The sequence below is a fragment of the Peromyscus californicus genome, unplaced genomic scaffold (genome assembly GCF_007827085.1).
Source record: "Peromyscus californicus insignis strain IS unplaced genomic scaffold, ASM782708v3 Scaffold_22__1_contigs__length_63687245, whole genome shotgun sequence".
NCBI classification, from domain to species: domain Eukaryota; kingdom Metazoa; phylum Chordata; class Mammalia; order Rodentia; family Cricetidae; genus Peromyscus; species Peromyscus californicus.
The window spans coordinates 15,102,026-15,129,884 of record NW_026294525.1 but is presented as its reverse complement, the minus strand read 5'-3'; the positions used below and the strand labels follow the sequence as shown (position 1 = coordinate 15,129,884).

The following is a 27,859-nucleotide window of genomic DNA, read 5'->3' as shown; positions in this document are numbered from 1 at the left end:
TTTTCGTCCCTTTCCTCTCAAGAAAGCATAGTCTAGAATGCAAAGGGCCATGATAACAGTCCCTTAAGGACAGACAACTTCTCATACATTTTATATATATTTTTATGTTACAAATTTGTATTTTAAAAGAAAAGGACATGGAAGACTAGTGAGATGCATGCTTGCATGTGTCTGTAACCCAGATTCTCTCTCTCTGTCTCTGTCTCTCCCTCCCCCCCCCCCCCATGTGAGTGCTAAGTAGATCCCAAGAGCTCACTGGCCAGCTATCCCAGCCAGCTTCTGGTTCAGCAAGAGACCTGTCTCAAGGAAATGAGCTGGAGAGCAACAGGGGAAGTCACCGATGTCTTGCTTTGGCCTCTGCATGCGCGGGCACAGGTGTGTACCCACGTACTTCTACATACCTGCACGCTCATGTACATCCCCTCCACAGAAAGGAAATAATGTACACTTGGTTCTGAAGCCAGTGGGTGTTCTACGTACCTGCACGCTCATGTGCATCCCCTCCACAGAAAAGGAAATAATGTACACTTGGTTCTGAAGCCAGTGGGTGTTCTATTTTGAGAATCCCTGCCCTAGGTAATTTTCTTCTCTGTATTGATGTACACAACGGATTCTAACAGGTAGCTAAATGCTATTTGAAAGCCTGATCCATCCATCCTGGCAAATCAAATAATAACAGAGGGATTCAATTAATTTTGGGGGAAAATACTTGGCTTTTAAAACGTTTGAACTATTCAAAACATTTTATTGAATTACTTACCCTTCACCAGAAATCGTAATAAAAACAATAAAGCTAAGGCTGTCCCTGCCATGCTTAGGCTATGTGATTATTCCTTGTATATATGAGTTTTATTAAGTTCAATGTTTGTTAAATTGAAATAAAACATTCTATATAACAACTAAAAGACATTTTATTCCATGTAGTCTGGGGGAGATAAATTCAGACACATTTATGCATTTGGGTCATTTTAGAGCTAAACTCACTTGTGTATAGAAAACTGAAGACAATTAAGATAATTTATTATAAAAGTGTTTAAATCATTAGTTATGAGACATTTGGCTTCATTTCTCCTCAAAGCCAGTTCTGATTCTTCTCTTACCCAGCATGCACCAGTGTGCATGTAGAGGGATTGAGGCAGTGGCCAGAGAGGTCCCTTCTGGTTTTTGCCTGTCACTATTCTGATTTCTAGAAAAGGACCCTTTCTCAGACTTATAGCATGGGAGAAAGCTAACACATTAAAACAACAACTCATCATTTAAAACACATGTTACATAAAACATAGCAGATTTTATAAGCTATTAAAATTTCAAATGTTTTTAAAACTGAGGGGTCTGAAGGTTGTGGACCAGAGGTAATACGTTTGCTTAGCACATCAAAGTTTTGGGTTCCACTCCTAGAAAATAAATTTAAAATATTTTCAATCTCATATTTTTACTCCAATCTGTTTGTCTTTGAGTCTAAAAGAAAGACAGACAAACAAACAAAATCATAAGTGTTTAAAAAGCCAGTCATGTGGGCTTACACCTCTAATTTTGGGTTCCACTCCTAGAAAATAAATTTAAAATATTTTCAATCTCATATTTTTACTCCAATCTGTTTGTCTTTGAGTCTAAAAGAAAGACAGACAAACAAACAAAATCATAAGTGTTTAAAAAGCCAGTCATGTGGGCTTACACCTCTAATTTTAGCACTTAGAAGGCTGAGGCAGGAGGATTGCTGAGAGTTTAAGGCCAGTCTGGACTAGAGAGTGAGACCTTGTCTCAATAACAAAACGAAACAAAACAAACAAGATTAAGTCCTAAAGCAAACAAAATACACCCGATCCCCATAAACTTGTAACTCACTGCAGGAAATGCCAAGCAGTTTCTAGAAGGCTCATATACATACGTGAGGGGCTTCGGAGTCAGCCTAGGGTTCCAAAATCAGGAACCTAATTAATCAGTGACAAGACTTGCTGAGCAGCTTGGCGAGTCAGTGACTGAAAGGGAAAGTTTGGGAAGCGCTCACCGAAGCAACGCCCTCAGGCCAGCTTCTTAGCTAGTTTTGGGTGAGGAAAATTTATGCGCCTGGAGAACGCTTTCTTATTTTATTTTTTTTCCAAGTCAACATGCCCGTCTAGACTTTGAGCTTTATTGCAAGTCAAGAGAAAATGGGCTGGATCACCTTAAAAAAAAAAAAGGTCTCAGCCAGCTTCACCGGAGGCTTGTCCCTCTGCAAACATCTATCTGTAGACAAACGCTGAGAAAGTTGGACTCGGGCCTGGCTGGAGAGAGGAAGGCCACCCCCTCCCCTATTATCCGGAGCAGAGTTTCCAATCCCAGTCAAGCGGTGGTGCTAACTGCTTGCTTCTGAGGCTCTGCGTTTCCTAATTTCATGGTCATAACAGCCTCGGAACGGATTCTACCAAAACTGAAAACACAAGGTTCCATGCTCAGCAGCCCTGTGACGCCAGGAGAGGCCAATGCCCCCTGCTCTGCCATTCTCGGGCACAAGAAGGCGGTCTCTGGGTGACATTCTTCCCAAGCAGGTATTTCTATCTCTTCTCCACTTCTTTATAGTCCCCCCGCCACCATTCTTTCTTTTGGCTGTAACGTGCTACTATGTGCAAGCAGGCTGGAGTCTCAGAGCTCACCTCTCCTGTGAAAATTTGTCATTTTCCTTCCTTTCATTGCTTGCAGGGATATATATATATATATTTTTTTACAAAGTTTCTGGCAAACGCTATCATGATGTTAACATGTTAAACCTGACCTTGGTCCCATGGAAATTCACTCTGGGAGCCACATTCAGCTGAGTCAGAGGGCGACACAGTTATCTTTTCTTAACTATAGCACTGACAGACTTCCTGCCTGCCCCAGATCACGTCTACTTATTGGTCCCAGGTCTAGCTATGGGGATTCTGTGTGGCTGAAACGGGGACGCGAGTTAAAAAAGTCCCTGCTTAGATTCACTTGGCACTTGCCCCAACACGACCTTGTTTCTTAATCTTTGGTGCCGTGACTTGCGGGAGCTTGATCTAAGCAACTGCATAAGTCATCGCTTGTTTTCCCCGAGGGTAGTCGAGTTTTCTGAAAAGCTATGCAATCTAGTAATTCATCTTGTCTTCAAGTTGCCCCATGGTTGGAGGCGAGTTCTGAGCCCTGGGGCTTTGGTTCTCTCTGATCTGAAAGTAGCCATGGGTGACTGTGTGTTTTTTTTTTCTTTTTGTATTTTTGTTTTTGAGGCAGCGTGGTGTGCATGTTGAGGATGGTGCCACACGGTGTGTGCCGCTCGTTGGTGACGTGGGAGTCACAAAGGGCAGAAAAGGATACTTTCATTTTGGCCACAGGAAAGCCACCCGTTTCCTGTAGTGGAAAGTCTCAAGCTTGATCAAGAAGTTGCCAATTGTTTGTTCTCTCTGACTTGCCTGGAAAAGCCTAGATGGTTAAAATTCATTTTTAAAAAAATTTACCTAGATAAGGGTTGGGCATTATTAAGATGTTCGATCGTGGCATGAAGTACCACTCATGGGTGCCAAACGTTTTAAAATTAGCTTCTTGGGCCAAATATAATAGATTTATAGAGCACCTCCACCCACAAGGCTGCTGGGAAATGTATTTAGTTTTGAACTTGAAACGATAATATATACTGAGAGGGTGGATGTTGGAGCAGCAAATGAAAGCATTTGAACTTATTTTTTAAAAATGTCAGTAGGGCGGGGACCTCTGTGATCTTAGGCTCAGCACTTATTCCTATTCATTAAAATTCTTTTCTGTCCCCCCCCCCCCAATAAAAGAGACAAATGTTAATGTTAATGTCCCAAGAAGGCCTGTTCTTCGCCCTGCCTAGATAGAATACTGTAGCGGTTGGATCCAACCTTGTAGTGATTGGTCTATTTTTTTTTTTTTGTCACAGACGTTAGAAATAAAATTGACATAGACACAAGGGACAGGGCAAACAGGAAAGAAAGGCAAACTATTGAATGTGAATATCAGGGTTGTATGTGGAATGTGGGCTTTGACCCTTGGAGGTAATTGTTCAACGTTGCTACTCACAACAGCAGAAGAGAACAAAGCCCCAGAGAATTAATTTGCTGCAGCAACAAAGTCAGACAACTTTTCTTGCAATGATCTCGGGCTTTCATTCATTCAGTTTAGGACTGAGAACCATCTGCTGTCCGTCTTCCTCCAAATGTAAACCCCTAATCCCTGTAGACATTCCACCAGGTACCTCCCTCCTGAGCCTGCTTCCGTGGGTAGTCATCTCTACCCTGTCTGAGTCCGTCTCTGTAGTTCTGGTCCAGTTGGCCAGAATGATGGCTTGAGCTGAGGCCATGGTTGGGCTTCTGTTTGTCCCATGGGTACAGAGAGGCTGTAAAGAAAAACAGACAACAGAGTGACCAGCTTGGAGAAGACCATCATGCCTTTGGTAAAACACATAGGAGGTGTGGCGGTCCTGTCCATCCACCTCTGCCTGGGCTGACTGGCTGTTTACTGAGAAAGAGATACAACCTGTGAGACTCCGTGCACAGGGACTTAACAAAGTGGTTTTTTTTTTTTTTTTTTTTTTTTTTGTGTGTGTGTGTGTGTGTGTGTGTGTATGTGTGTGGTGTGGTATGATGTGGCAGGGGGACATGTGTGTTCCATAGTGAACATGTGGAGGTCAGAGGACATCTTTGTGGAGTCACTTCTCTCCTTCCATCTTTACATGGGTTCTGGGAATTGAACCCGGGTCGCCAGGCTTGCACAGGGAGTACTTTTCTCAGTCATCTCCCCCTCCCCACAAGTTCTTTTTAAAGGACAGCACTTTACAGGTAGCCTTTGCTACAGGTGATGATGATGATGGCGACTTTGTCTCTTAAGTGACATTCTAGTCGTCTTTTCCTAGCTCATCTCCTGAGACCACAGCAGCAGAACTGCATGCACCAATGAATTGCACCACTCTTTCTAGAAGTCTAATATTTTTTCCTCTGAAAGTCTGTGACTTTTAGAGATCTGAGGGGGTTGAGCTCTTCACCCATCCCTAGATACATTCCCGCTCTAAAGCATATTCCACTGCCTAGGTTTTTCACTTCAGCTAACTTTTTGGTGAGGATTCATAAACCCATGGGAAGTGACCAAGTCCACGCCTTAATTCCTACTACTTTCTTTTTTGTGGTTTTTCGAGACAGGGTTTCTCTGTGTAGCCTCGGTGCCTGTCCTGGATCTTGCTCTGTAGACCAGGCTGGCCTCGAACTCACGGAGATCCCCCTGGCTCTGCCTCCCGAGTGCTGGGATTAAAGGCGTGTGCCACCACTGCCCGGCTAACTCCTACTACTTTCTAGCTGTGCTATTCAGGGCCAAGTTTCTTACCCTTGGCCTCTAATTTCTACTGCCAAGGAGGAGGAGTAAGAGAGTTGCTACCAGGTATCATTCCATGGCCTTAATGAGCTTAGAGCATACATTTAACTACTCGCAGCTTTCACGTTTTAGGAAGTCAATATAATGCTTGTAATAATACCAGAACTCAGGGATTAAATACAGGAAGGTTATGACTTCAAGGTCAGTCTAGGCTACCCAGTAAGTCCCTATGCCACTCAACTATCCCCACCCAAAAGAAAGAAAGAAAGAAAGAAACTCAAAACGGAGAAGTCTTTTCATTCTAAGTCTGACACTCAGTAAGTGTCATCCGAATAAATGGATAGAACCTAAGGGCAGCATCCTAGATGTGAGAGATTGATGTCCATCCAATTGTTACTCTGAGTTTGTTCTGACAACATAAAAGGGAGTCATTCCTGTCAGCTGAGCATTGTACCTACTGAAAACACCCCTCCTTTGTGATCCGTGTGGAAAGAGAAGACTGGATGCCCCCAACACTCAGCTCTTCATCTCCCCGTCGCCTGTTCTTTACATCTCTAAGCAAGGTCACACCCCTTGGTGATGAGCAAGGTCTTGATGAGATGAGCATTTCAGAGCCATGTAAGGTACATTGTGTTTGTCTTCACATCAAAAGATCACATGGAAGGGTGAGCTGCGTAGCATAGTGGCAAATGTTTAGCGTGCATGAGATCCTGGGTTAATTCCTGGCATCATTACTCCCAGAGAGAAGCACTTTGATCTGTTGATGGGCAAATGCTCCTCGTCCATGCACAGGTGGGCAAATGCTCCTCATCCATGCACAGGTGGGCAAATGCTCCTCATCCATGCATAGGTGGGCAAATGCTTCTTGTCCATGCACACACAGTTTGCATGTTAAGTTTCTAATTCGGCCCAAAGGCCTGAGATAGGCTTTCCAGTACTGGTCTTGCATATGTTTAATGTTCACAAGGTTGTAATAGTAATGGTATTACATTAATACTCTATATTTAGGGAGCTCTTGTTTTGCTTAACATCTTTATTCCCTAAGTGGTGAGATATGCAATACTTTTCTTTTTAGTGGATATTGTCACATTTAACTCTCACACCGACCCAGCTCACCAGCTAAATAATATGATTTCCATTATACAAAGGAGGAAATTAAGGCCTTGTACAAACATGTGGTAGGTCCCACACAGTTTCAAAGGTGACAGCCCAGTCTTAGGAGACAAAAGTTCATCCAATTTCCAAGTCTATGTTATAGTCAGTAATTGATAGAGAATATTTGTTTCTGAAGCATTTTGTTGTTATGAACCTTGTCCTGGAGGAACAGACTGAGCTCCTATCCCAGGAGATAGTATGCGCTCCTCCCTCCCCTGCCCCCAAGCCTCAGTCTCTCTGCAATGATGACACCTGAGTTACAGATGGTTAGTGGTTCCTGATACAAATTCAAGACAATAACTTGTATGCCCATTCACCTTCGTGAATGCAAATTCTTGGGTGATGCACAAATAACTACTTAGTTGTATAGTATAGTATAGTTGTATTGTATTGTATATTGTATTTACTTTCTTGCAAGTGAAGACAGCAAGGTTATGTGGTCCAGTGTGGTGCAGGGAGGTGCTATGAGAGGTGGTCTCACCAGTGCTTCTGAAGAACTGATCGTACGTGGAGATGGAAGTATGAGTGGAGAGAATCCCCAGGCGGGTACTAAAGCTCGAATATAAGATGGGTGTGGCAAGGAGACGTAGGAAGAAAGCCAGTCATCCCCATCCTGGGGTGCCAGCGTGACTTAAGAGATGTTCTCTGGTGTGAGATGACGGGTACTGGGTGAAGCCCTACCTCTTCTAGTACAAAAATCACCAAGAGTCTTGTTGGTTATACACCTGTCACTCCATTTTCTCAGCTTCAGCCTTCAGGAGTGTAATCTGGCTTTAGCCTCTCACTTAAATTCAGCAACTCTCAATTCTTTGATGTGAGTGTGTGTGTGTGTGTGTGTGTGTGTGTGTGTGTGTGTGTGTGTGTGTGTAGTTCTTCCTACTGACGATAGACATTACTAGGGTACAGTCTTCATCTGCCTTCCTTTGTTGCCCTGAAGTCAATCACAGAACCTTTTGGTTACTGCTCATCACAAGGAGATGAGGCAGATGGATGGGGGATGAGAACTCTGGGACCTCAGGCTGTGTAAGGTTAGTCTTGCTAAGAGGTTGGTGACCCTGGTTGCTGTCCTTCTCTGGAGTGTTGACATGCCATCCTCCCCCCTTTTTTTTATTTTAAAGATTTCTTATTCCCTGGTTCTTGTCAAACCATTTGATTGTCAGGTGGCAATCAGCTCAATTCTCGAAACAGACTTCCTTCTCCATTTGCTTCAGAAGAACCGCTCTGGTCCTTTTGCACATGGGACCTACGTGTCTGAGACCCTTCCTCCTTCTGTGCTCACTGAAGTAGTTTCATTGGGCTATTTCCCTTGAGAACTATGATAAACACTCTTAAGACATTGGCAAGGAATTTTAAGTCTCTCTGTAGGATGACATTCATCTTTTGAACTCTGATTTTTATTTGCTACAACCAATCATTCACTAGGATCTGCTTTATCAAAACATTACAAAGAAATGGAACCTATTAAAGCTGGTCATATCACATATACAAGAGTCCATTTTTGCATCTTTTGGTGCAAAGCTATGTGGCATCTGTAAATTCTTTCCCAATAAGAGATTTGGGGAATCCCATTTGCATGGGATGTCTTATTGGAAAAGATGTAGTTCAACTTGACTTAGTTATTAAATTCCTAATTTTGCTCAGGAATCATTACAGAGCCCCTCCTGTGGTTCCTTAAACTTGACTCAAATGAGTCTGCTTCAGACCCAATTGAGAGGGCCCCAGGTGCCAACATTGGGCTTTTGCTCAGAGTTGCATTGTGGTAACCTGGAACAAACCTGGTACCCATCCATGTCAGGTACACAGTTGCTGGGCTTGATTGAACACAACACATTCTTTGTTCTCTAGATGATTTTTAAAAAATCATATGTGAAGAGTTAGGCACATACTATGATGTATGATTGCTACAGAATAACTATGACGTGTACTTACTTAATTGAGTAGAAAGTGATATGTCTTTGATAGGGACAAGCACCACGGTGTGGAAGTGCACAGAGAAGAAGTTAATTCTGATTGGCATAGTGGAGTTGGGGACAGGAAGGGTACTGTTGCCCTGGGAAGATGTTAAGAGATGGAAGACTCTAATCCAAGGTACGGGACAATCACTTTGGGGAATTGGGAGTTGGTCTGACAGGAAGATAGGTAAAAAGTATGCAAGGAGGTGTTAACAAGAAATTAGGACTGTGGAGTTCAATGTCATTTTAAGGACCTTGGGTTTTATAATGTAGGCATTAAATATTTTTGAGTGAGCTTGAAATGAAATGATGCCTTAACTTTGGAAATACTGTGTAGACTGAAGTTTTTTGATGAAGAGTGAGCACATCAATTTGGAGGTGATTGGAATAGTTCAAGAGAGGTAAACTATTAATTTAAAGTGGATGACATAAATTGGGCAATTTAACAGATCTTTTAAGGGCTCATTTTTCTTTTTAAATATTTATTTAATTATTATGTATACAGTGTTCTGCCTGCATGACAGAAGAGGGCACCAGATCTTATTGTAGATGGTTGTGAGCCACCATATGGTTGCTGGGAATAGAACTCAGGACCTTTGGAAGAACAGTCAGTGCTCTTAACCTCTGAGCCATCTCTCCAGCCCCAAGCACTCATTTTTCGAATTATACTTGTTGATGGAGGTGAAAAAGAATTTGTTTCAAAAATGGTTAGTAGAGGAGTGGGATGGGTGTTAAAAGACATTATTGTAAAATGAGCCTGGTGGTGCACACCTTCAATCCCAGCTGCTCAGGAGACTGAGGCAGGAGGATCACTAGTGGAAGATCTAAATGGGGCATGTAGTGGGTTCAACACTAGCTTTGAAACTTGGTAATACCATTCTCCAAATAATGAGTTAGTAAAGGGTGAGGGACGTAGTTCAGTAGTAGAGGGCTTGCTTAGAACGCGCAAGGTCCTGTGGTCAGTTTCCAGTAATAGACAGACAGACAGACACATGCATACTAGGTACTCTGTTATCTTCATAATGGCAAGTCTATCCAAAAGCTGCTAGAGGTTACATTCAGGGATCACTAGGGACTAAACAGCACACTTCATATGTGCAAAATGCTTTTTTCCCTAGGATATTTTTATGGCAAAATAATCTTATTTGGATAGGGTATAGAGTCATATGATAATAGCTCCCATTTTTGTGAGATGGAGGCTACTACAATTATTATAATTTATTCATAGTTGTCAAACGTATTCAAACAGGTATTCTAAATTGAGTACTTGAGCAACTTTTTGACTGTGGAGGCCTAATTCCCTAGCAAATGGGCGAAGGCATGGCCCAAGGGGTATAACTCCCCTGCTGGTATCGAATTCTGCTTCTGTTAGCCCCTGTCTTCAGCAACTTCCATTTGGAATAGTGAGTCAAGACATTAGCATAAGCACAGGTAAACCCATAGGGGCCTGCCTGGGAGTGAAAGATGGCAGATGTCATTGGAGGCTCTCTTTGGGAAGGGAGCCTGTTACACCTCTCGCCACTACCGAAATACTCCAGGCTATGGGAGTTTGGAACTGAGCCCAGTGATTAGATTGCCCTTTCCCCCTTTCTCTTCTTTTCTTGTCCTTTAAAGGAGGAGGGTATTGTAAAAGGTTAGGGTGATAGTTATGTAAGAAAACCAGACAAGGGTCTATTAGGGACAGGGGTTGGGAGAAAACACTAAGCTTATTCAGTAATCCAATTCCAGTCGCAATGAATCTGGAGGGCTGCTGAGACGTGCTAAGAGTGTCCCATGGTAGCTGATGCCTGGCTCTCCTGTTTTGAGCAGAGAAGTACAGGGGGAGGGTGACACAGTGTCGTTCTCCAGGAGGGACATTGCTCACGTTGCCTTGGTGGCCTTCCCTCCGGTCCATTGAAAGTTCACAAATCAAGGCGAGAGCCGCTTCAAATCTAGTTTGCAACAATAACAAAGACAGATTCATAGAAAAATGTTTTCTAGGAAAGGAAAAAGCCAGAAACCAAAAGTCAGCTTACTGTAGTGCTCATGTTGCATAAGCAGGATTCAAGTGGTGGGTATTAATCACCGAGAACAGTTCACAAATTATTCCTGTTCAGATGAGACAGGCCCTCACTCTTCTGTCTCACCATCTGGACTCTGTCCATCTCACTCCTCCCTGAGCACTTGGAGTAGAAGGGACATTTAAATGTGCCAATTTTCTCCTTGTGGGAAGCCTTGGTCAGATGTTGAGCAAGGAGAGGGATTTATGTCGTTATACAGAAGAAGGCTGGGGTTCTCCAAGGCCTTAATTTGTTGGTAGGGAATCCTAGCATCCACCACCACTTACAATTGAGACTTAAGCACACTGGGCAGGTTTGTAGCTATATAAAAGTGTGGCTGGGCTGTACTTGGCTTTTTCATCCAGTTCTTTAGTTCAAAATTTATTACCAGTTTTTTTTTTAATTTATCAAACCTATTCTCAGAGGAGAGGTATTTTCTGTGGCCACAAGGAAACATCTGTGAGCTCCAACCTCAGAGGCAAAGAGCCAGTGAGAACATTTGGCATGTGAAGCTTAGATTACAGGAGAAGAAAATTAATCAAGGGAACCCTTAAAACTACGAAGAAGGCAAGTCAGAAAGGTTTCTTATCGCTGGCAAGCTGAAGTCCTGAGTTCATATTAATTAAGGGATGTCAGAATCCACCATAAATCAAGGAGGAGTGTCGTACTCTGGTAACTTTGGAAACTGGTGTCGGTCCTGACTGCCGGGATTTATGGTAGATTATATAATGGAATCCCGAGTTCTAAGACATCAAAGGAAAATTCTGGCTCTTTCGCCACTCATTCTCTTAGGTCAAGCCTACCCAGCAACAAGCCAAGTGGAGAGTTGAGTAGTTATCTGAAGTAGGCAGTAGAGACAGCCAAACCAGATAATGCGTAACCAGAAAGTCACCGTGGAGGGAAAAACATAGCCTGAAATTGGATAAAGACTGAGGGTAGAATGCCAGGCAACTTGGTCAATGTCCACAGTCCAGCTTTGCTGAACAGCAGCCAATGCCTTGCTTCGTATAGTTGTTTAGAACCAGTCTGAAACATTAGGGCAAAATTAAAAGTTCATTCCTAAGGTGGTTGCACGCTTGTGCAAATTTTCTCCGTATCAATATTATTGGCGATTGTGTCTAATTCTGAGTATCTCCAGGGAGTGCATTTCACTCTCTTAGAAGCCTGGGCGGAAGTGGTGGAGGAAGCCCAGGCCATCTGATTTGACATGGGGAAAGGTTTCTTTCAGAAAGTAGTTGAGTATTATCTTTTCTCCCAGTACATATGTTTCCCATTGAAAACACCGATGCTTTCTAGCACTTGGAGTTCATCATGTTTACATGTCTGCATTGTTTTACTTTTAGTAGAACACAAGAAAGAAGTATACAAGCCTACAGAATGAGGTTTGAATTACTTTAGTTACACACACACACACACACACACACACACACACACACACACACACACACAGTAGTAGAGTCAGTGTGATGTTTTCTGCTTCTATTTGATAGAGAAACCACAAACTACTTAATTTGAGCCGCTGTTTCCCACCCTGAAAACATAGCCACCACGCATTGTTCTTTGTCAATCTGCCAGTGTGGACCTGCTGATTCCAAAGACTCGTTCACTATTAGGCTTTCCACTTACTTTCTTCTAATTTGAGAAAAAGTTTTGAATAAGGTCCATTGTTTCTTGTCATCAGGGAATAAAGATATCCCAACCTCTTAGAAGGAAAAACACTAGGAAGCAAGTTTCCCCACTCTGTTGCGTCTTGTACATTTTAACCATGGCCCAACACTTTCCAAACAAGGAGCTGGCACCATTTTTCTTTCAGAAGCTCAGGATGATATATGAAATGGCCCATGGATCTGGTCCTAATACACTGTATGCATGTATGAAACTGTCAAAAATAAAAAAATTAAAATGTTTTCAAATTGGAAGTGGCTTCACAACCCTGTGGCCAGGATGCACTAACACCCATGGAATTGGGTAAATGGGCAAATGGTATGCTAAGTGAATTACTCATCCAATAAGGATTTTATTTAAAAATGGCCATGAAATATTTCCGAAGTACTCCTAAAGAGTCTACTAAGATATCCCTTGTAATAAAGTAAAAATGCAAGAACAATTTTACATCCAAGATAAGAAAGTTGTGAGGGTGGTGAGCTAAGCTGTATACTGAGTGGTGTTGAGGTATCCCTTCTTTTCTCTGTGTGGTGAACACATTTTCCACCATACTGTCATGTCTATCTGACAAACCCATGGTGCACATCTGGAGAGGGGCATTCTGGGGCTGAATGCTTGCTTTCAAATACTGTGGGTTAGGAGTTTTTGTTCTAATGGCAAAAACAGAAGTCATCCCAGGGGCCTGAGTTCAGACAGTGAGTCCTGGCCTGGGCAAGGATAAACCAACGTTACGAATTATGTCAGTGACATAAGAACTCATGTCCCACTTAGATTTTTGTTTTTACATATGTTTGTGTGTGCTTGTATGTTCACAAAGTGTGTGGACTCACTGTGTGGGCAGGAAGATAAACTCTGGTTTTTTCGTTTGTGTGTCAAATACTTTCTCCACTAACTCATCTCCTCCAGGCCACTACTTGTGTGTGTGTGTGTGTGTGTGTGTGTGTGTGTGTGTGTGTGTGTGTGTGCGTGCGCGCGCGCGCGTGTGCACGCGCACGCATGTTTATTCACATGCAAGTATTCAGGTGCAAGTAAGTGTATGTGTGCACATGTATATGGACACCTGAGGACAAAGTCAGCTGTTGATCCTCAGGTGCTACTCACTTTGGACTTTGAGTCAGGATCTCTCATTGGCCTGGAACTTGCCTCAGGGATCCACTGTCTCCATCTCTCCAGTTCTGTGATGACAAAACATGTGTCACCATACCTGGCTTGTTTTACGTGGATTCTGGGGCATAGAACTCAGGACCCTACACTTAGAAGTCAGGGACTTTACTGACTGGGTGATCGATTTAGCCCTTTATTGTGTAGGTGAATGTAATCGAGGAGTTCGATGTGAGTTGATGTGCAGAACACATTAGTTTTTAATTACCTCGTTTCCATTTAAATGGGGGCCCAAACCAGCATATTCCAAGGAAATCATTTGAAATCACCCCCATCGCTTCTGCCTCTCTGTTAGAACACAAAAGGAAGAAGACCCCTGGAGAGACATCAGCACAAGCACTTCTTAATGTAATTTGTACCTTAGCGTTCAATCTCAGTCTGGCTCTCCCAGAAAGGACGCAGCTGGTGATCTCAATGGAACTAGCACGAGATAGGTGTGGATGTGCTAGTTTCTCCTTCTTGTTTCTTGGGTTCTCCTTTGATACGTAAAGCCTCATGTGGACTTGAGTTTGGGGACGAGTTTTCAATGCTTGCTCCCTGATGAGCATTCCGCAAGTGTTTCCTGAGTTGAAATTAAGAACCTCTCACCCCAGTGACACTGTGTGATTGAACCTCCTTCCCTCGTCTCCTCCTCTGTCCTCTCTCCCCCACTCCCCTTTCTTCTTTCCCCTCCCTTCTCCCCTACCCCCCTCCTCCTTCTCCTTTTCTTCACTCCCCATCCTCTCCCTGCCCCTTCCTTTCCCTTCCATCCTCCCCTTCCCCCACCCCTCCTTTACTCTATTCCCTTCCCCGTCCCTCTCCCTCTCTCCTCTCTTCTTCTCTCTCCTCCTTTCCTGTTCTCTCCCCCCTCCCTTCCCTACTCTTCCTTTCCCTTTCTCCGTGGCCCTGGAACCCAGGGTCCGGCACCCTCATGGAGGTTGCTCTACCGCTGAGCTGCTTCCCTCTCCAGCCCTGGCTTTCTGCGTTATCACAGAGAGTCACCCACTTACCCACAATACAGACTGCCTGTCCTAAAAACAGACCCCCCCATGTCTTTAAAGCCTTTAAATTGCAGTTTTTCTCTCACAGCGCTGCAATAGCAGCCAGCAAGTGAAAACATTTCCCTCTTCTATTGCTAACTGAATGACACTGATAAGAGGTGTCATGCAGCCAGGCGGTGGTGGCGCACGCCTTTAATCCCAGCACTCGGGAGGCAGAGCCAGGGGGATCTCTGTGAGTTCAAGGTCAGCCTGGGCTACAGAGCGAGATCCAGGACAGGCACCAAAACTACACAAGAGAAACCCTGTCTCGAAAAAACAAAACCAAACCAAAACAAAAAGAGTTGTCATGCGAATTTTTTAACCCTAAAATGGAGAACAGACTTGTATTTTCGGTTGCTACCTAATAATACCTTCTCAATAATTAAGAACCTTTGCCACTGAACTTAGTTACTCAAAGTGGCAACGGAAAGCTTTGTAAAAGAATGTGTGCCGTGTAAGGAGACAAGCAGCCTACATTTCATACGTTTTGTGGACACCAGTCACAACATTTTCTACCTAAAAATTAAGACCGAAAATGTCTTACTGACTTTCAAATCCATCTCTCACTTCCTCACAGAGCACTTTTGAACCAGTCCACAAACACCCTGGAAAGCCATGCCCATATTACAACAAAAGTCCACATTGTCACCACTGCTGGCTGTGTTGATTTGCAGGGTTCGAATCCAGGAGCAGGCATGTGATAGAAAATATTAAAAGCCCCTCCGGTTTGCAAATATCTTGTGAACCTTCAAAGTGTTCAAACACACAGGAAATCTGAGTCAACGGAATAGTATGTAAGTTTATTTTTACATAACCTGCCTGAACTGTGAGGGAGGCGTGGGGCGTGGACCAGGCCTGCCTGCCAATCTGTGCTGCCAGTGAACTCGAGCTGATCTCACCGAAGGTCGGACTGGCAGGCTTTGCTCGGCATGCTGACTTCCTACTTGGGGAATTGGGCAGATCGGGGGAGGCACTTCAGGAAAGCTTCTGTTGGGCCCATGTCTGCCCAGCTGTGTAGGAAATGAAGGGTTCTAGCAAAGCCTTTACTTAGTGACTAATCAAGATATTAAATAATTTTGCCAAGTCTGGGCTTAGTCACTGTCCACAGAAGTGTTGTGGGACTGGTCAGGCAAGTCTTCGGAAGGTATAGATGATCAGCTGTCCTTAGGCACAGGGAACCCTCTGAGCCCCTTGTCTGCAAAGACGTGGCTGACTCCAGGCTGTTTAGGAGCACTCCCACCCCCAGTTCCTCTGGCCTAATAATTTAAGCAGTTGTGGTTCTAATTCCTCCATTAAAAGTCTGAGCAGCCGTGAATCTGCCCTCAGGAGAGTCTTAGTAGAGCCATGGGGATGGCGGCTGGTTCTTATTTCCAGGAAGACAGTGCCTGTAGCTGTTTGCCAGCTCAGTACACGCAGCTAGTCTGATTCTTCCTTTGGATAGCAAGGGGAAAGATGATGAGGAAAAGAGAAAGCGGGGTGGGAGTGGGGTGGGGGGATGGGGCTTGACAAATACATATGTCCTTTATCTTGATGGGGATGTGCAAAGTAGGCTATGCGTTACCAACCTGGGAGATATGGTGCCACGCTGTTTTCAGTATTCTCTCTCTCTGTCTCTGTCTCTCTGTGGTATATGCACGTGTCTGTATGGATATATGTGTGCTAGTACCCATGCTCGTATATGCATATGCATGTGGGTAGCTTCCCCTTTTTTCCACCTTAGTTTCTGAGATGGAGTCTCTCCCTGAATATAGAAACGATTGATTTGGCTAGGATGGCTGGCCAGTGAGTTCCACGGATCAGGTCACCACTGCTTCTTGGTGCTGGCATTACAGACCCATACCTCTGCACACAGCCTTTATGAGTGCTGGAGATTGGGATTCATGTCCTCATACTTGTGTGACAAGCACTTTACCCATGGAACCACCTTCCCGGCCCCGCACTTGTGTGTGTTTCTATGCACGTGACAGTCTCGGGGTTGTCTTGTGTTTTTCTTCTACTCCCGAGGTCCTTGATTCAAAGTTGATTAATTCCAGGACATGGTGTTGTTGCTAGGATTTTGATAGAAGTCTGGAAAAAAAAAAAAAACCCGTCGAGACTCATGACACCATTGAACTCATCTGCCCAAGTAACTGTGACACTCTGGCTCTGTCACCAGAATAACGCTTCCCTACTTTTGCTGGGGCTAACAATTAACCCAGAGCTTCTTTCTCCAATTCTCAAGTTTTTTTTTTTTAACTCTGTTAATATTAAATGCTCTTCTAAACTAGAAACTCTAAAGGGCTTAAAAATAACACACGAAGTGTTTGTCAATAGATTAGTGTAGAGTCCACATGCAGGACTGCCTCCTCCCCTTTTTTTGAAGGCAATTTTCTACAGATAGGAGACAGTTCTTTAAAGTCTTATTTCTTTTACAGTCTGCTTTTCACATTGCTGGATAAACTGAGCTGTCAGGTAGTTAACACCATATCTGAGGGAAATGTTTTCAAGAAGGGAAACTTCGTTTTGGCTCACGGCTTCAAACAGTTCAGTCTTCAGCCCCGTCACTGGAGGGCAGTGGTGAGGCAGAGCACAAGGGCATGGAGAGTGGAATATAGCAGAAATGCTCATCTTGTGGCATGAAGGAAGCAGAGGAAGAGGTACAGGAAGGTACTGGGGACAAAGTTTATCCTTCCAAGGCATGTATCCAACCAACTTCCTCCAAATGGACTCTATCTCCTAATTCTACCACCTCCCAACAATGCCATCAAATTGTGCTTCTAGCAATGGATTAATCCATTCAGGAAGGCTGGGCCACCTTCAACTAGTGCCATAGCTGGGGACGAAGTTTTTTACCCATGGACTCTGGAGGGGTACTTCATATCCAAACCACTCATCACAGTATTCAGCCATCACGGTATTTTCTAGTGTATTGTGCTTTACAGAGAGCAGCTAGTTTGGACATCAGCACAGCTTTAAGATAAATGGCAGGGTATCCCCTTGCTAGCATAGTAAACCAAGCTCCAGAGAGACCATGTAATTTCCTGCAGATGCCTAGTTGTGAAACACATGACAAGGCGAGCTTGGGAAGATCCCTCAGGATCTTGGCCACTGTAAATTGGGGTTTAGGTTATGAGTGCAAGCAAAAAACTTAGTTGGCTGGAAGAAATATGAACACTGTGAAAAAGAAGGCTCTTATTCTTCTTATCATCATTCTGAAAGGAAGAGCTCAGATTTTACTGTGAATTAGCATGCCTGTCTCTGGTGTGGGGCAGAGTTTTGTGATTTCCTTTCTCCTTGTTTAGAGCTTGTTTACTTGGGCTCTGAGTCTGAGCCTTTCTTCACGAGGCTTTATCCTTGTTCATCAACATGAATAGTTTTCTGTCTCCAGAAGATACCTAATAGAGTTGATATATACTCTTTCTGTCTCTTCTCTCTCTCTGTCTCTGTCTCTCTGTCTCTCTCTCTCATCTATCCATCCATCCATCATCTATCCATCTCTCTCTATTATATATCTCTCTATATCTCTTATCTATTATCTGTCTATATCATTTATCTATCTTCTATCTACTTGTCATCTATCATCCATGTCTATGATCTGTCTGTCAGTCTATCATCTATCTATCTATCTATCTATCTATCTATCTATCCATCTATCTATCTATCTTCTATCATCTATCATCAATCATATATTTATATATCTATTATCTACCAATTTTACTTAGCAAAAAGGCCATTACCCAGTATCTTCATTCATTAAACTCAATTCCACGTTGACTTCTCTCATATTGGTAAAAACGTTTCACAGGATTTAGTCTCAAACCTGAGAAGCAAAGGGACTCTTTGACCAGTAAACGCTAGGCATACCTCGGTTTTGCTTTCCTAGTGAACTCTGACATGGATTACTGGAACACATTATTTGGGGAGTTCTGGAAACACAGGAATTAAAGATGGAGATGACTCAGATGTACAAAGGCTGCAGAGGGAAGGATAATCCACAAAATTGCAAAATCACACACAAGTAATCAAGAACTGACTGAAGTATAACAATGCGTACTCCTTTCCACTAATAAGCCAGCCATCATTATGTCTCTTCATTCTCTGTTTGGGACAAATTACTTAGTGAGTTTATTTCTATTCTTACTGGTACCTATTGGCTGTGATTTTTTTCCCAGGCTCTAATCTTGTCTCTGAGTGAATTGCAGCTCAGAGAATGTATTCCAGCATTGTTCCTGCTATTCCTGCCTTTATGTGCCGTGGTGGCAAGAGTAAGAAGCTTCTTCTGTTAATTTGTTACCAGCAGGCAGCCAAAGAGCACTTTGATGATGGTTGATTGAGCCTACTAGATTGACTTTGGTTTATGTAATTTATCCTGGCCGAGGCAACAGCACTACACAGTTAAGTATACTAGTTTTCTGCTCGTATTGTTGACCTGACATGTAGTCATAAATAAGATAAACCAGAATGTTCTGTCTACTCTGGAGCTCCATGTATACAAATGGAGATCTCAGTCATCTGACACTTTGGGTGCCATGATGCCCGAGAAGGACTCTATTCTCTTAAGAGCATACATGGATGTCTACTGTCTTCCTTCTCCAGTTTTCGGCCATTGTCTTCATCCCTATTTATACCACAATGTGCTCTTGTCCATCAAAGTGTAAACGGCATTTTGCTCTTGGTTGGGAGCTGTTAGTGTCTACGGAATAGTGTTCTGATGTATTATTCCATTCATGCATACAGAACACACTTATTCTAATGACTCCGGCAACAGGAGAGATTGTCTACAATGCTTAAAGAAATGGGCCCATGTTCCTGATGATATTTCTTTAATTTCACTGAACAGTGGGAAGATGTGGCAAGAATCCTCTTTTTTTTTTTTTTAAATCAACCAAGAAGCAAGGTCCTTTTGAGGGAAGAGTAGGAGGATGTAAGCCACAGGCTTTCTGGAGCTGCTGTTTACCTTGCTGGCGTCATGGCCTTCCAGGTAGATTGGCTGCGATAAGAGCCAGAGTTTACAGGTTGTCCTCCTGTGCCCGAGAGCACGGAGGGTCCCTCCCACAGACTTGTTTACCTTCCCACAGTGCTGTCCTGTCTGTGGAGGAGCCAGATGATGGAGCTTCCAGTTTGGAGCCCTCACCCACACTGTAGGAATCGGTGTCACTGGCAATCTGAGAAAGGATGAGAAAAAGCTTCATGGCTGGCTTTAGATCATAGCAAGGCCGTGTGAGCAGCCTCTCCGAGAGCTGCCCTGAGGTTCAGCTTCCAAAGGCAATGCTTTGGGCTGTACTCTGCAGGGGCCATTCCAGCCCGGAGAACAAAAGGTTTCCACCTGTGTGCAGGGCCTTGTGAGACACAGTACAGATGACCCAGAGGCCCAGTGCCATTCTCTCGGGTTGAAGGAGCATCGAGGAAGGTGGTGCTTCTGACCAGTTCTCATTGTCCAAGAAAATCCTTGCCTTTCTCAGACTTCCATTTAGAAATGATCATTGTGCTTTTCCTATTGTAGAATGCGCGTTATGTGGAGCAACTTTAGAAAAGAGAATAGAACTTGTCTATATTCTCATTAGCCACAAATCATCACCAACACTTTAGTATATTTTATTTTAGCTCTTTCTTCATAATATGTATATATACATATTATGAAGTATACATATACATATACTGAATAACATAACAACACAACAACACTCCCATGTTTAGACAACATGTTAATAAGTTTAGGAAAATCCAAGATACAACATGATTTCAATTATTACATATGATATAGAAAATATATAGACACATAGTATGTATCTGTAAAATGCATACATGCAGACACAGGACCATATTTTGCACATTGAAATTGTGTCATATTTTGTAACTTTACATAACACTAGAATTTGTTTAGTTGCTTACATATTTTGACAAGTTTGGCTGTCTACATCTCCATTTTATTTCTTAAAAATAATCCCTAAAAGCAAAAACATCAAAAGGGAAGTTTTAAAAAATATTCTTCAGGGATATTGCTAGACTCTTTTTCCATTTTCTTTTAGAAAATTATTATGTGGCAGAAACTTATTAAAAAAAAATTCCAAATGGGGTTGGAGAGATGGCTCAGAGGTTAAGACCACGTACTGCTTTTCCAGGGGACCTGCTTTGCTTCCCAGCACCCACCAGGATCTGCTCACAACTGCCTATGACCTTAGCTCCAGAGGATCTGACACCCTCTTCTGGCCTCCAGAGGCACTGCACTCATGTGCACAAACACACACATAAACTCACATATACATAAATAATTAGCTCCAAAGGATCTGACACCCTCTTCTGGCCTCCGCAGGTACCACACTCCCATGTAAAAACCCACATATAAATTCACACATACACAAATAATTAAAAACTCTTTTTGAGACAGAGTTTCTCTGTGTGTAGCCCTGGCTGTCCTTGAACTTGCTCTGTAGACCAGGCTAGCCTCAAAATCACAGGGACCCACCTGCCTCTGCCTCCTGGGATTAAAGGCATAAAAAAAATTCCAAGCAAAAATTGTCCATGATTCCACTTAGACATAAAGTCTCTAAATTATTAGGGTAGCGATGTCACCTGTGGATGAAATGAGCTGATTACAGTGTTCTAGTGTACAGAATTTCATTTTCTGCATTTTGTGTGACCCTGTGCCATGCGTGTTTTCTGTTATGCTGCAGTCTTTTTGTCCCATTTTCTTATTCTTCTATTTTAAATTGATTCTTTGGCAATTTCATCCACGTATACAATGCATCTTGATTACCCGCACTGTTCCCTTGGTACTCTCCCTGGAGCTCCCCCAACAGGTTGCCCTCCTACTTTCATGTCCTCTTCCTTTTTAGTGCCACCCATGGAGTCCAATTAGTGCTGCCCACATGAGCGTGGGTGTGGGGCTATCGTCTAGAACGTGGGCAATCTATTTGTGGTGGCACCTCTCAAGAAAAATGACCCCCCCCTTTTCCAGCAGCTACCACATGCCGACAGCCCCTCAGCTAAGGGTGGAGCCTCCTGAGGCCCTCCTGCACTCATGCTGGGATGTTGACTGGCTTGATCTTGTACAGGTCTTGTGCAGGTAACCACAGCTGTTGTGAAGTTATGAGTGTGGTGGCTAGGTCGTGTCCAGAAGACATGTCATAACAACCCTCCCCCGGCTTCAGCTTTTACACACATCAGTTCCCTGAGCCTTTCTCATTAGGGCTGAGCACATATTCTCACATATTCTCGGCACTGCAGCCAGTGATGAGTCTCTGTGTCAGCGACTGCCCACTGCAGAAGATGTTCCTTTGACTAAGGTTGACAGCATCACTGATCTATGGACATAAAGATAAATGTTTAGAAGTCAGTGGGCTTGGTCCTGTGTCTCCCCCTTCTCTTTAAAAATAATGTGGGCTGGAGAGATGGCTCAGAGGTTAAGAGCACCGACTGCTCTTCCAGAGGTCCTGAGTTCAATTCCCAGCACTCACGTGGTGGCTCACAACCATCTGTAATGAGATTGGGCACCCTCTTTCATATACATAATAAATAAATAAATCTTAAAAAAATTATAAATTAGAAATAATGTTGCCACAGCTAATATCTGCAAACACTTATTCTTGGCTATTGGTGGTTTTGATTTCATGGTAAATTCCCAGATGTAGGGTTGCTGGTTCAAAATGTGTGTGTATTTTTAAAATTTAATGGCTTTTTCATTTTATTTTCTAAAAATATTATTGTAAATCCCCTGGAAGGTTTGAGAGTATCATTTTCTTTATATTTCCACTAACATTTTCCCCATCTAAAAAACAAACAAAAAACAAACTCAAGAATTTTTATTTCCCTACTTTCTAATTTTTTGATAGTCTAGTGGGTGTTATTAACATGCATTCCCCCCCTTTTTTTATTAATGGAGCTGGCTATCTTTACACACACACTACTGTTCTTCTGGATTCTGTAACTGCCAGTTACTTACGTGCATCCTTGACCCTTTCTCTCCAATATAGTTGCCTTTTTTCTTACTGATTTATGGATGCCGTTTGCTTATATAATATATATATATGTATATATATATATTAAAAACTATCAGAAAAACTTGTATTTGTCACATGAAGCATTATGTTTGTCTTAAACTGTACTTGAATTTCATCTATCAAATTTATTTTAAAAATTTTGTACGTGTGTATTGTGCTTATGTCATCTGCCTCCTTCCCTTCATAATGTCTTAAAATATGTCTACACTCTGAGATGAAACAGCTAATTAATATATATGCATCATCTTACAAAGTTTTCAGTTTCATGATGAGAACACAAAATTGTGTATTTACTGTGAATACAGTATAGTGTTATTATTATTAGTTTTTGCTTAATATGTAAGGATACAAGATAGCAAACTAGGCAACTTCTTATAGTAATCACTTGCTATATTTTATTTAAGATTTATTTTAATTATGCAGGTGTGTGTGTGTGTGTGAGAGAGAGAGAGGGAGAGAGAGACAGAGACAGAGACAGAGACAAAGAGGGAGACAGAGAGAGAAAGAGAGCGTCTATGTGTGTCTGTGTTTGGATATGTACACGTGAGTGCAGTTTTCCACGGAGGCCAGAAGGGGGCATCAGATCCCTGGGAGCTGGAATTACAGGGGTTTGGAGCTGCCCAACATGGATACTGGGATCTGAATTCAGATTCTCTGGAAGAGCAATCTGGGCTTTTAACTGCTGCTCCATCTCCCTGGCCCCAAAGTAGTGCTATTAACTACAGTCGTTATTTTGTGACAAGGGTCTCCTGAGCTTGTTTTCCCAGGATAACGTTTTGCATCCTTTACCGGAATTCTCTACACCTCCCCACCCTCTCACTTCCTCACCTGATGACATTACTGTTTATTATTTGCATCTTGGGAAATGGACCCAGAGCTTCGTGGATGCCAGGGAAGTGCTGTAGCACTGAGTGATAACCCCAGTGCTTAAACTCTCATTTATGAAATGAAATCTGTCTTTGTACCTGCAGAGTCTGTATTCCAGTCCTACTTTGAGAAGTCTTCCTGTCCTGTTTTCTTAAAAAATTTCCCTAAAGTTTCTACTTTCTCTTTTCCCAATCTTAACATTTCAATCTAGTTTTACACATGGAATTTTTTTAAATTTCAAAGTGGAAGGTTCATCTATCTTTTCTATATGGGTAGTGTATTTAAATATCACATATGGAACATGTCATCTTTACTCCAAAGAATTAACTTGTGTGGGTCTTAGTTTTCAGATTCTTTTCTCTAATCATGTATCTATTTTTCTCTTGTCAGGCCTGGGAAATATTGCTTTTATTGTAAGGAATTTGAATGGCTAACACGTTTCTGTTTTTTATTTTGCATACGGGAATTGAATCCAGGGTCTCACAATTGCCTAGCAAGCACACTACCACTGAACTAAACCACCCATCCACCTATCTAGCCCACACCTAAAATTAAATCTAATAACAACATTTGTGATAATTATTGATACTTTTGGTTCAAAATATTTAGTTTATGACTGTAATAAACATAAATATATGTCTCAACCTTCAGCGATTTGATGGCTTTGTGTTATCCTCTTTTCCAAGACTTGGTCTACCTTTATGTTGTTTAGATTTTGTGTTAGTTTATTCTGTGCAATTAACATTATTGGTCTCATATCTTTATGCTGTTTTCTTTTAGAGTAAGAATATGTCAGCAGGAGGGTTCACACTGGGAGGGCATGTATTAAGCTATCAATGTGACCAGACATTGGTAATGTTGGTTTTGAATGAGTTGTTTTCCATTCTTTTGGTTCTTGATGCTCCCAGCCTTTCCAAGCTGATCATATATTCTTTTTGTAGTGGTAAGAAAGGACTAACCTTTGCCCTTCTAAATGGGTGGGAGCCATTAGGTCTTGGAACATCATCTGTCCAGTAGCTGTGATGGTCAGTGTTGCTATGAATTTGACAGAATCTAGAGTCATCTGAAGACAAGCCTCTGGGCATGTCAATGGGGCGGGGAGATGGATTGTCTTGATTGTGTTAATTGAGATGAGAAGACCTGCCTCCCATGGATGGCGCTGTTCCCTGGCTGGGATCCTGGACTGAAAATATATGAAGACAAGGATCTGAGTTCTTTATACACTCACCATTCTGCTTTCTGATTGTGAATGCCATGTGACCAGCTGTTCCAAGCTTCCATTGCCTTTACCTCCCCACCATGATGGGCTGCACCCTTGAACTATGAGCCAGATTAAACCCACTCTCCCTTAAGTTGCTTTTGTATTTTTATTACAGGAAGTCACCTCGACAGTATATTATGGAACAGTCTACTGTTATCTCACAGTGTCAGTTACTCTCAAGGACAGCAGGGGCTGGGAGTGGGGAAGGGTCCATGTGGTTGCATGTCCTAGTTGGGGTTTTCATTGCTGAGATGAAACACCATGACCAAAGCAAACTCCATGAGGAAAGGGTTTAAACTGGCTTATGTTTCCACATCACTGTTCATCACTGATGGAAGTTAGAACAGGAAGTCAAACAGGGCAGGATCCTGGAGGCAGGAGCTCATGCAGAGACCATGGAGGGGTGCTGCTTACTGACTTGCTTCCCCCCCCCCCCCCCCTTGCTCGGCCTGCTTTCTTATAGAACCCAGAACCACCAGCCCAGGGATGGCCCCACCCACAATGGTGCCATCAATCACTAGTTAAGAAAATGCTCTATAGGCTTGCTGGTAGCTTGATGTTATGGAGGCATTTTCTTAATTGAGGCTCCCTTCTCTCAGATGACTTTAGCTTGTGTCAAGTTGACATAAAACTGTCCAGCACATCGGGTATACACATCATGACAGCGCTTCCTTCTGCTTCTCCTTCACAATCACTAAGTTGGCATCTAATAGCACTCAGTGAACACTTGAATGAATGAATGAATTGAGGGGTGAATGTCATAAAGCATTTTGACAAAATGTAAATTGTGCATTTGGAAAACAAACCCAAGGGCTGGCTTTTTTTTTTTTTTTCTGGCAACAAGAAAGGGGAAAATAAAATTTGATGGAAATGTCTTATATGTTGTTGGGGTTATACAAGAAATACCTTCCTTCTCTTTTGTGGTTGGATAATGATAAATGATTCTGAGGAAGCCAGTTCTCTCCAGCAAATTCTACTTGGAGACAAGAGCATGAGATTTGCCTATTGGTACAGAGAATGAGAGATAGCATGCTTTGGTACAACCAGGAGCCACCCTCACATTGTCTTATTAGTTGAGCAGCTACCTCAGAAACTAACTCAAGAGGCTCTTGAGGAGTACTCTGAATTAGTTGATAGTGGATTCTTTTTGGAAGAAGACTGAAGCCTTGGGCTTCTCATTCTGAATGCGTGGATGGAAATTCCTGCCTTTTAACCTGCAAATAACACATTATATTAGTGAGAAAAAATTATGCAAGGGCTGGGGGAAACACTGCAAGTGTCTTTGCCAATGGGCTGGGAGCAGAGACAATGAGCTGGTTTTACTACGCATAAGACTGAGACACAGGTTATGGTGCCCCAGCAAGTCCTGGTTGCTTGCTGACAATTAGTAATGTCTGTTTAAATCATGTGGTTTTATTGGGCCTGACAAGTATGTTTCAGGTGGTTTCGTTTTCGGCAATGGAGAAAGGAGGGCCGAGAATGTGGAAGGCCAGGCTGGGAGGTTAAAACGTTGTTTGCCCTCTTGTCAGACGTGTGTTCTTTACGGGTTTTCTTCTTTTCTTTCTCATCTTTTTACCCACCTCTCGTATGGCAGCCTTGCTTTTCTTTGCCAGTTTTGGGTTGAGAGAAACAGCCCGGATCAGTAATGAGTGGGAAGGGAAGAGAAGCATCCCCTTGCCGGTTCCTCATTCCCGCCTCTGTCAACTCCTGTTCGCCAAGGCCTGCTTCACCTCCAGTCTTCCACAGGAGCCAATTGACAGTCTTCTTTTCTTTGTTAAAAAAAAAAAAAAGGGCGCTCCTGCTGCACCCAGGAAGTGTCCTGCTGCTGAGCCCCTTCAGTGAACGGTGCAGACACAGGTCTTACCGTGGGGACAGGTCGAGGACCAACAAAGCCCTCAACAGGCAAGTGGGGATGGCTGGAGCTGGTGACAGTAGGTTTCACTTTCTACTTTCACCAATGTTAGGCAGGTGGCCCACCCGTGTGGTATGGAGGGAGGTGACCATAAGATGGTCCAGGTAAGCCTCCCAGAGAAGGGACACATGAAGAGGGGGAGTGAGACAGAGACATTTCTAGACAAAGGAAGAAACTGCTAAATCCTAAGCCCCTGCCTTTGGGTGGGATGGAAGAATCATGGGAGGGCTGGGTACTTGGAGCCTAGTCTGGAAGAAAAGTTACAAAGGGTAAGAAGTGGGGAAAGCTATGGACTGCTTATTTTTTTAAAGACTAATTAAAGAGTAATATTTTGGATAAATGTAAATGACAGCTTTCTCAATTTTTTTTTATATCCTCTATGTAATTACTTTCATGTGAAAACTTGATTGGCAAGCAGATAGCCACAGGATCTCTAGGGAAATTTTGTCTGTCAATATCTTGCCTTTCATTCACCAAAGGAGAAAGAATTACCAAGGAGCCGCAGAAATTTTCTTCAAGTTTCTCCCAGTGCTACTGAGAGAAAAGGGCTTAAGTTACTACTGTGTTTATATATTTCTCTTTAATGTGGACAGGGATGGAAGTATTCAACTCAGGTCAGCGGGCTGTTTAGGATTGAGAGCCCACGAGGTACATGATTAAACGGCGTTCGGAGAGAATGCAAGGTCAAAACTCAGTGGCTGACGGTAACAAAGGAAAGGGCAGAAGGTTCCAAAACGGATTTGGGCAGGCTGCTGGCATTTATTTATTTACTTGCTTTTAGGCCAGCCTACGGGCACTGGGTAATTATGTTGCTAATACTTTTATTTTTGCTGCGTATCTTCATCCCGTCATATTCCTGGCAATATCCTGAGCGGTTTAGCTCCCTCGTAGCATGTATACTGTGCAACCTGCTCGCGCTGACTTCGTTTCTGTAAGGAAAGTAAAACAAGGTTCAGAAAGATTAAATCTGAAGCTGAGGATCACGCAGGGGCCGGGGAAATGCACTCGGGCCTCCTCTCTTTCTTGCCCTGATTAAGTTTAATTGTGTGTTGAGAGATTTATCTCTGAAAACAGTATCTATCTTTGGAAATGCTTGCAGATCTCCACTGTTAAGCCTGCTGCTTCTCAGAGTTTTAACTCAAAGCATATAGCTTCCCTCCCTCCCTCCCTATCTCCTCCTTGGATGTCCGCCCACGCCTGAGCATGCTTTCCCTGACACGGATTTTCGACTGTTTCTCTGAAGACCCCTCCCGTTCAGTCTCCATCCAGCTGCACGTGGCCCTCAGTACTTAAACTTAAAAGGCTTGATTTCCTTTTTCTCCTCCACTCCCCTTCCCCTCACAGCTGCCAGGACTTTCGGCTTGCCTGCCTCACTCTTTTTTATCTCAAACTCTAATAACAATGTCAAGTTTCCTTCGGAATCCATTTTTAAAATTATTTTGTCAACAGGACTAAGAGCCCACAAAAGGGAACCCCAGTTCCCCTGTAACCGGCATACCTTCCTGAATACCTGTGAGCTGGACTTGACCA

At 43.0% G+C, this 27,859-nt stretch overlaps 1 pseudogene; it reads right to left on the bottom strand.

The window, feature by feature from the left end:
- Positions 1-27,859, bottom strand: part of LOC128118730 (pecanex-like protein 4) — a 70,486-nt pseudogene that overhangs the window by 34,551 nt on the left and 8,076 nt on the right.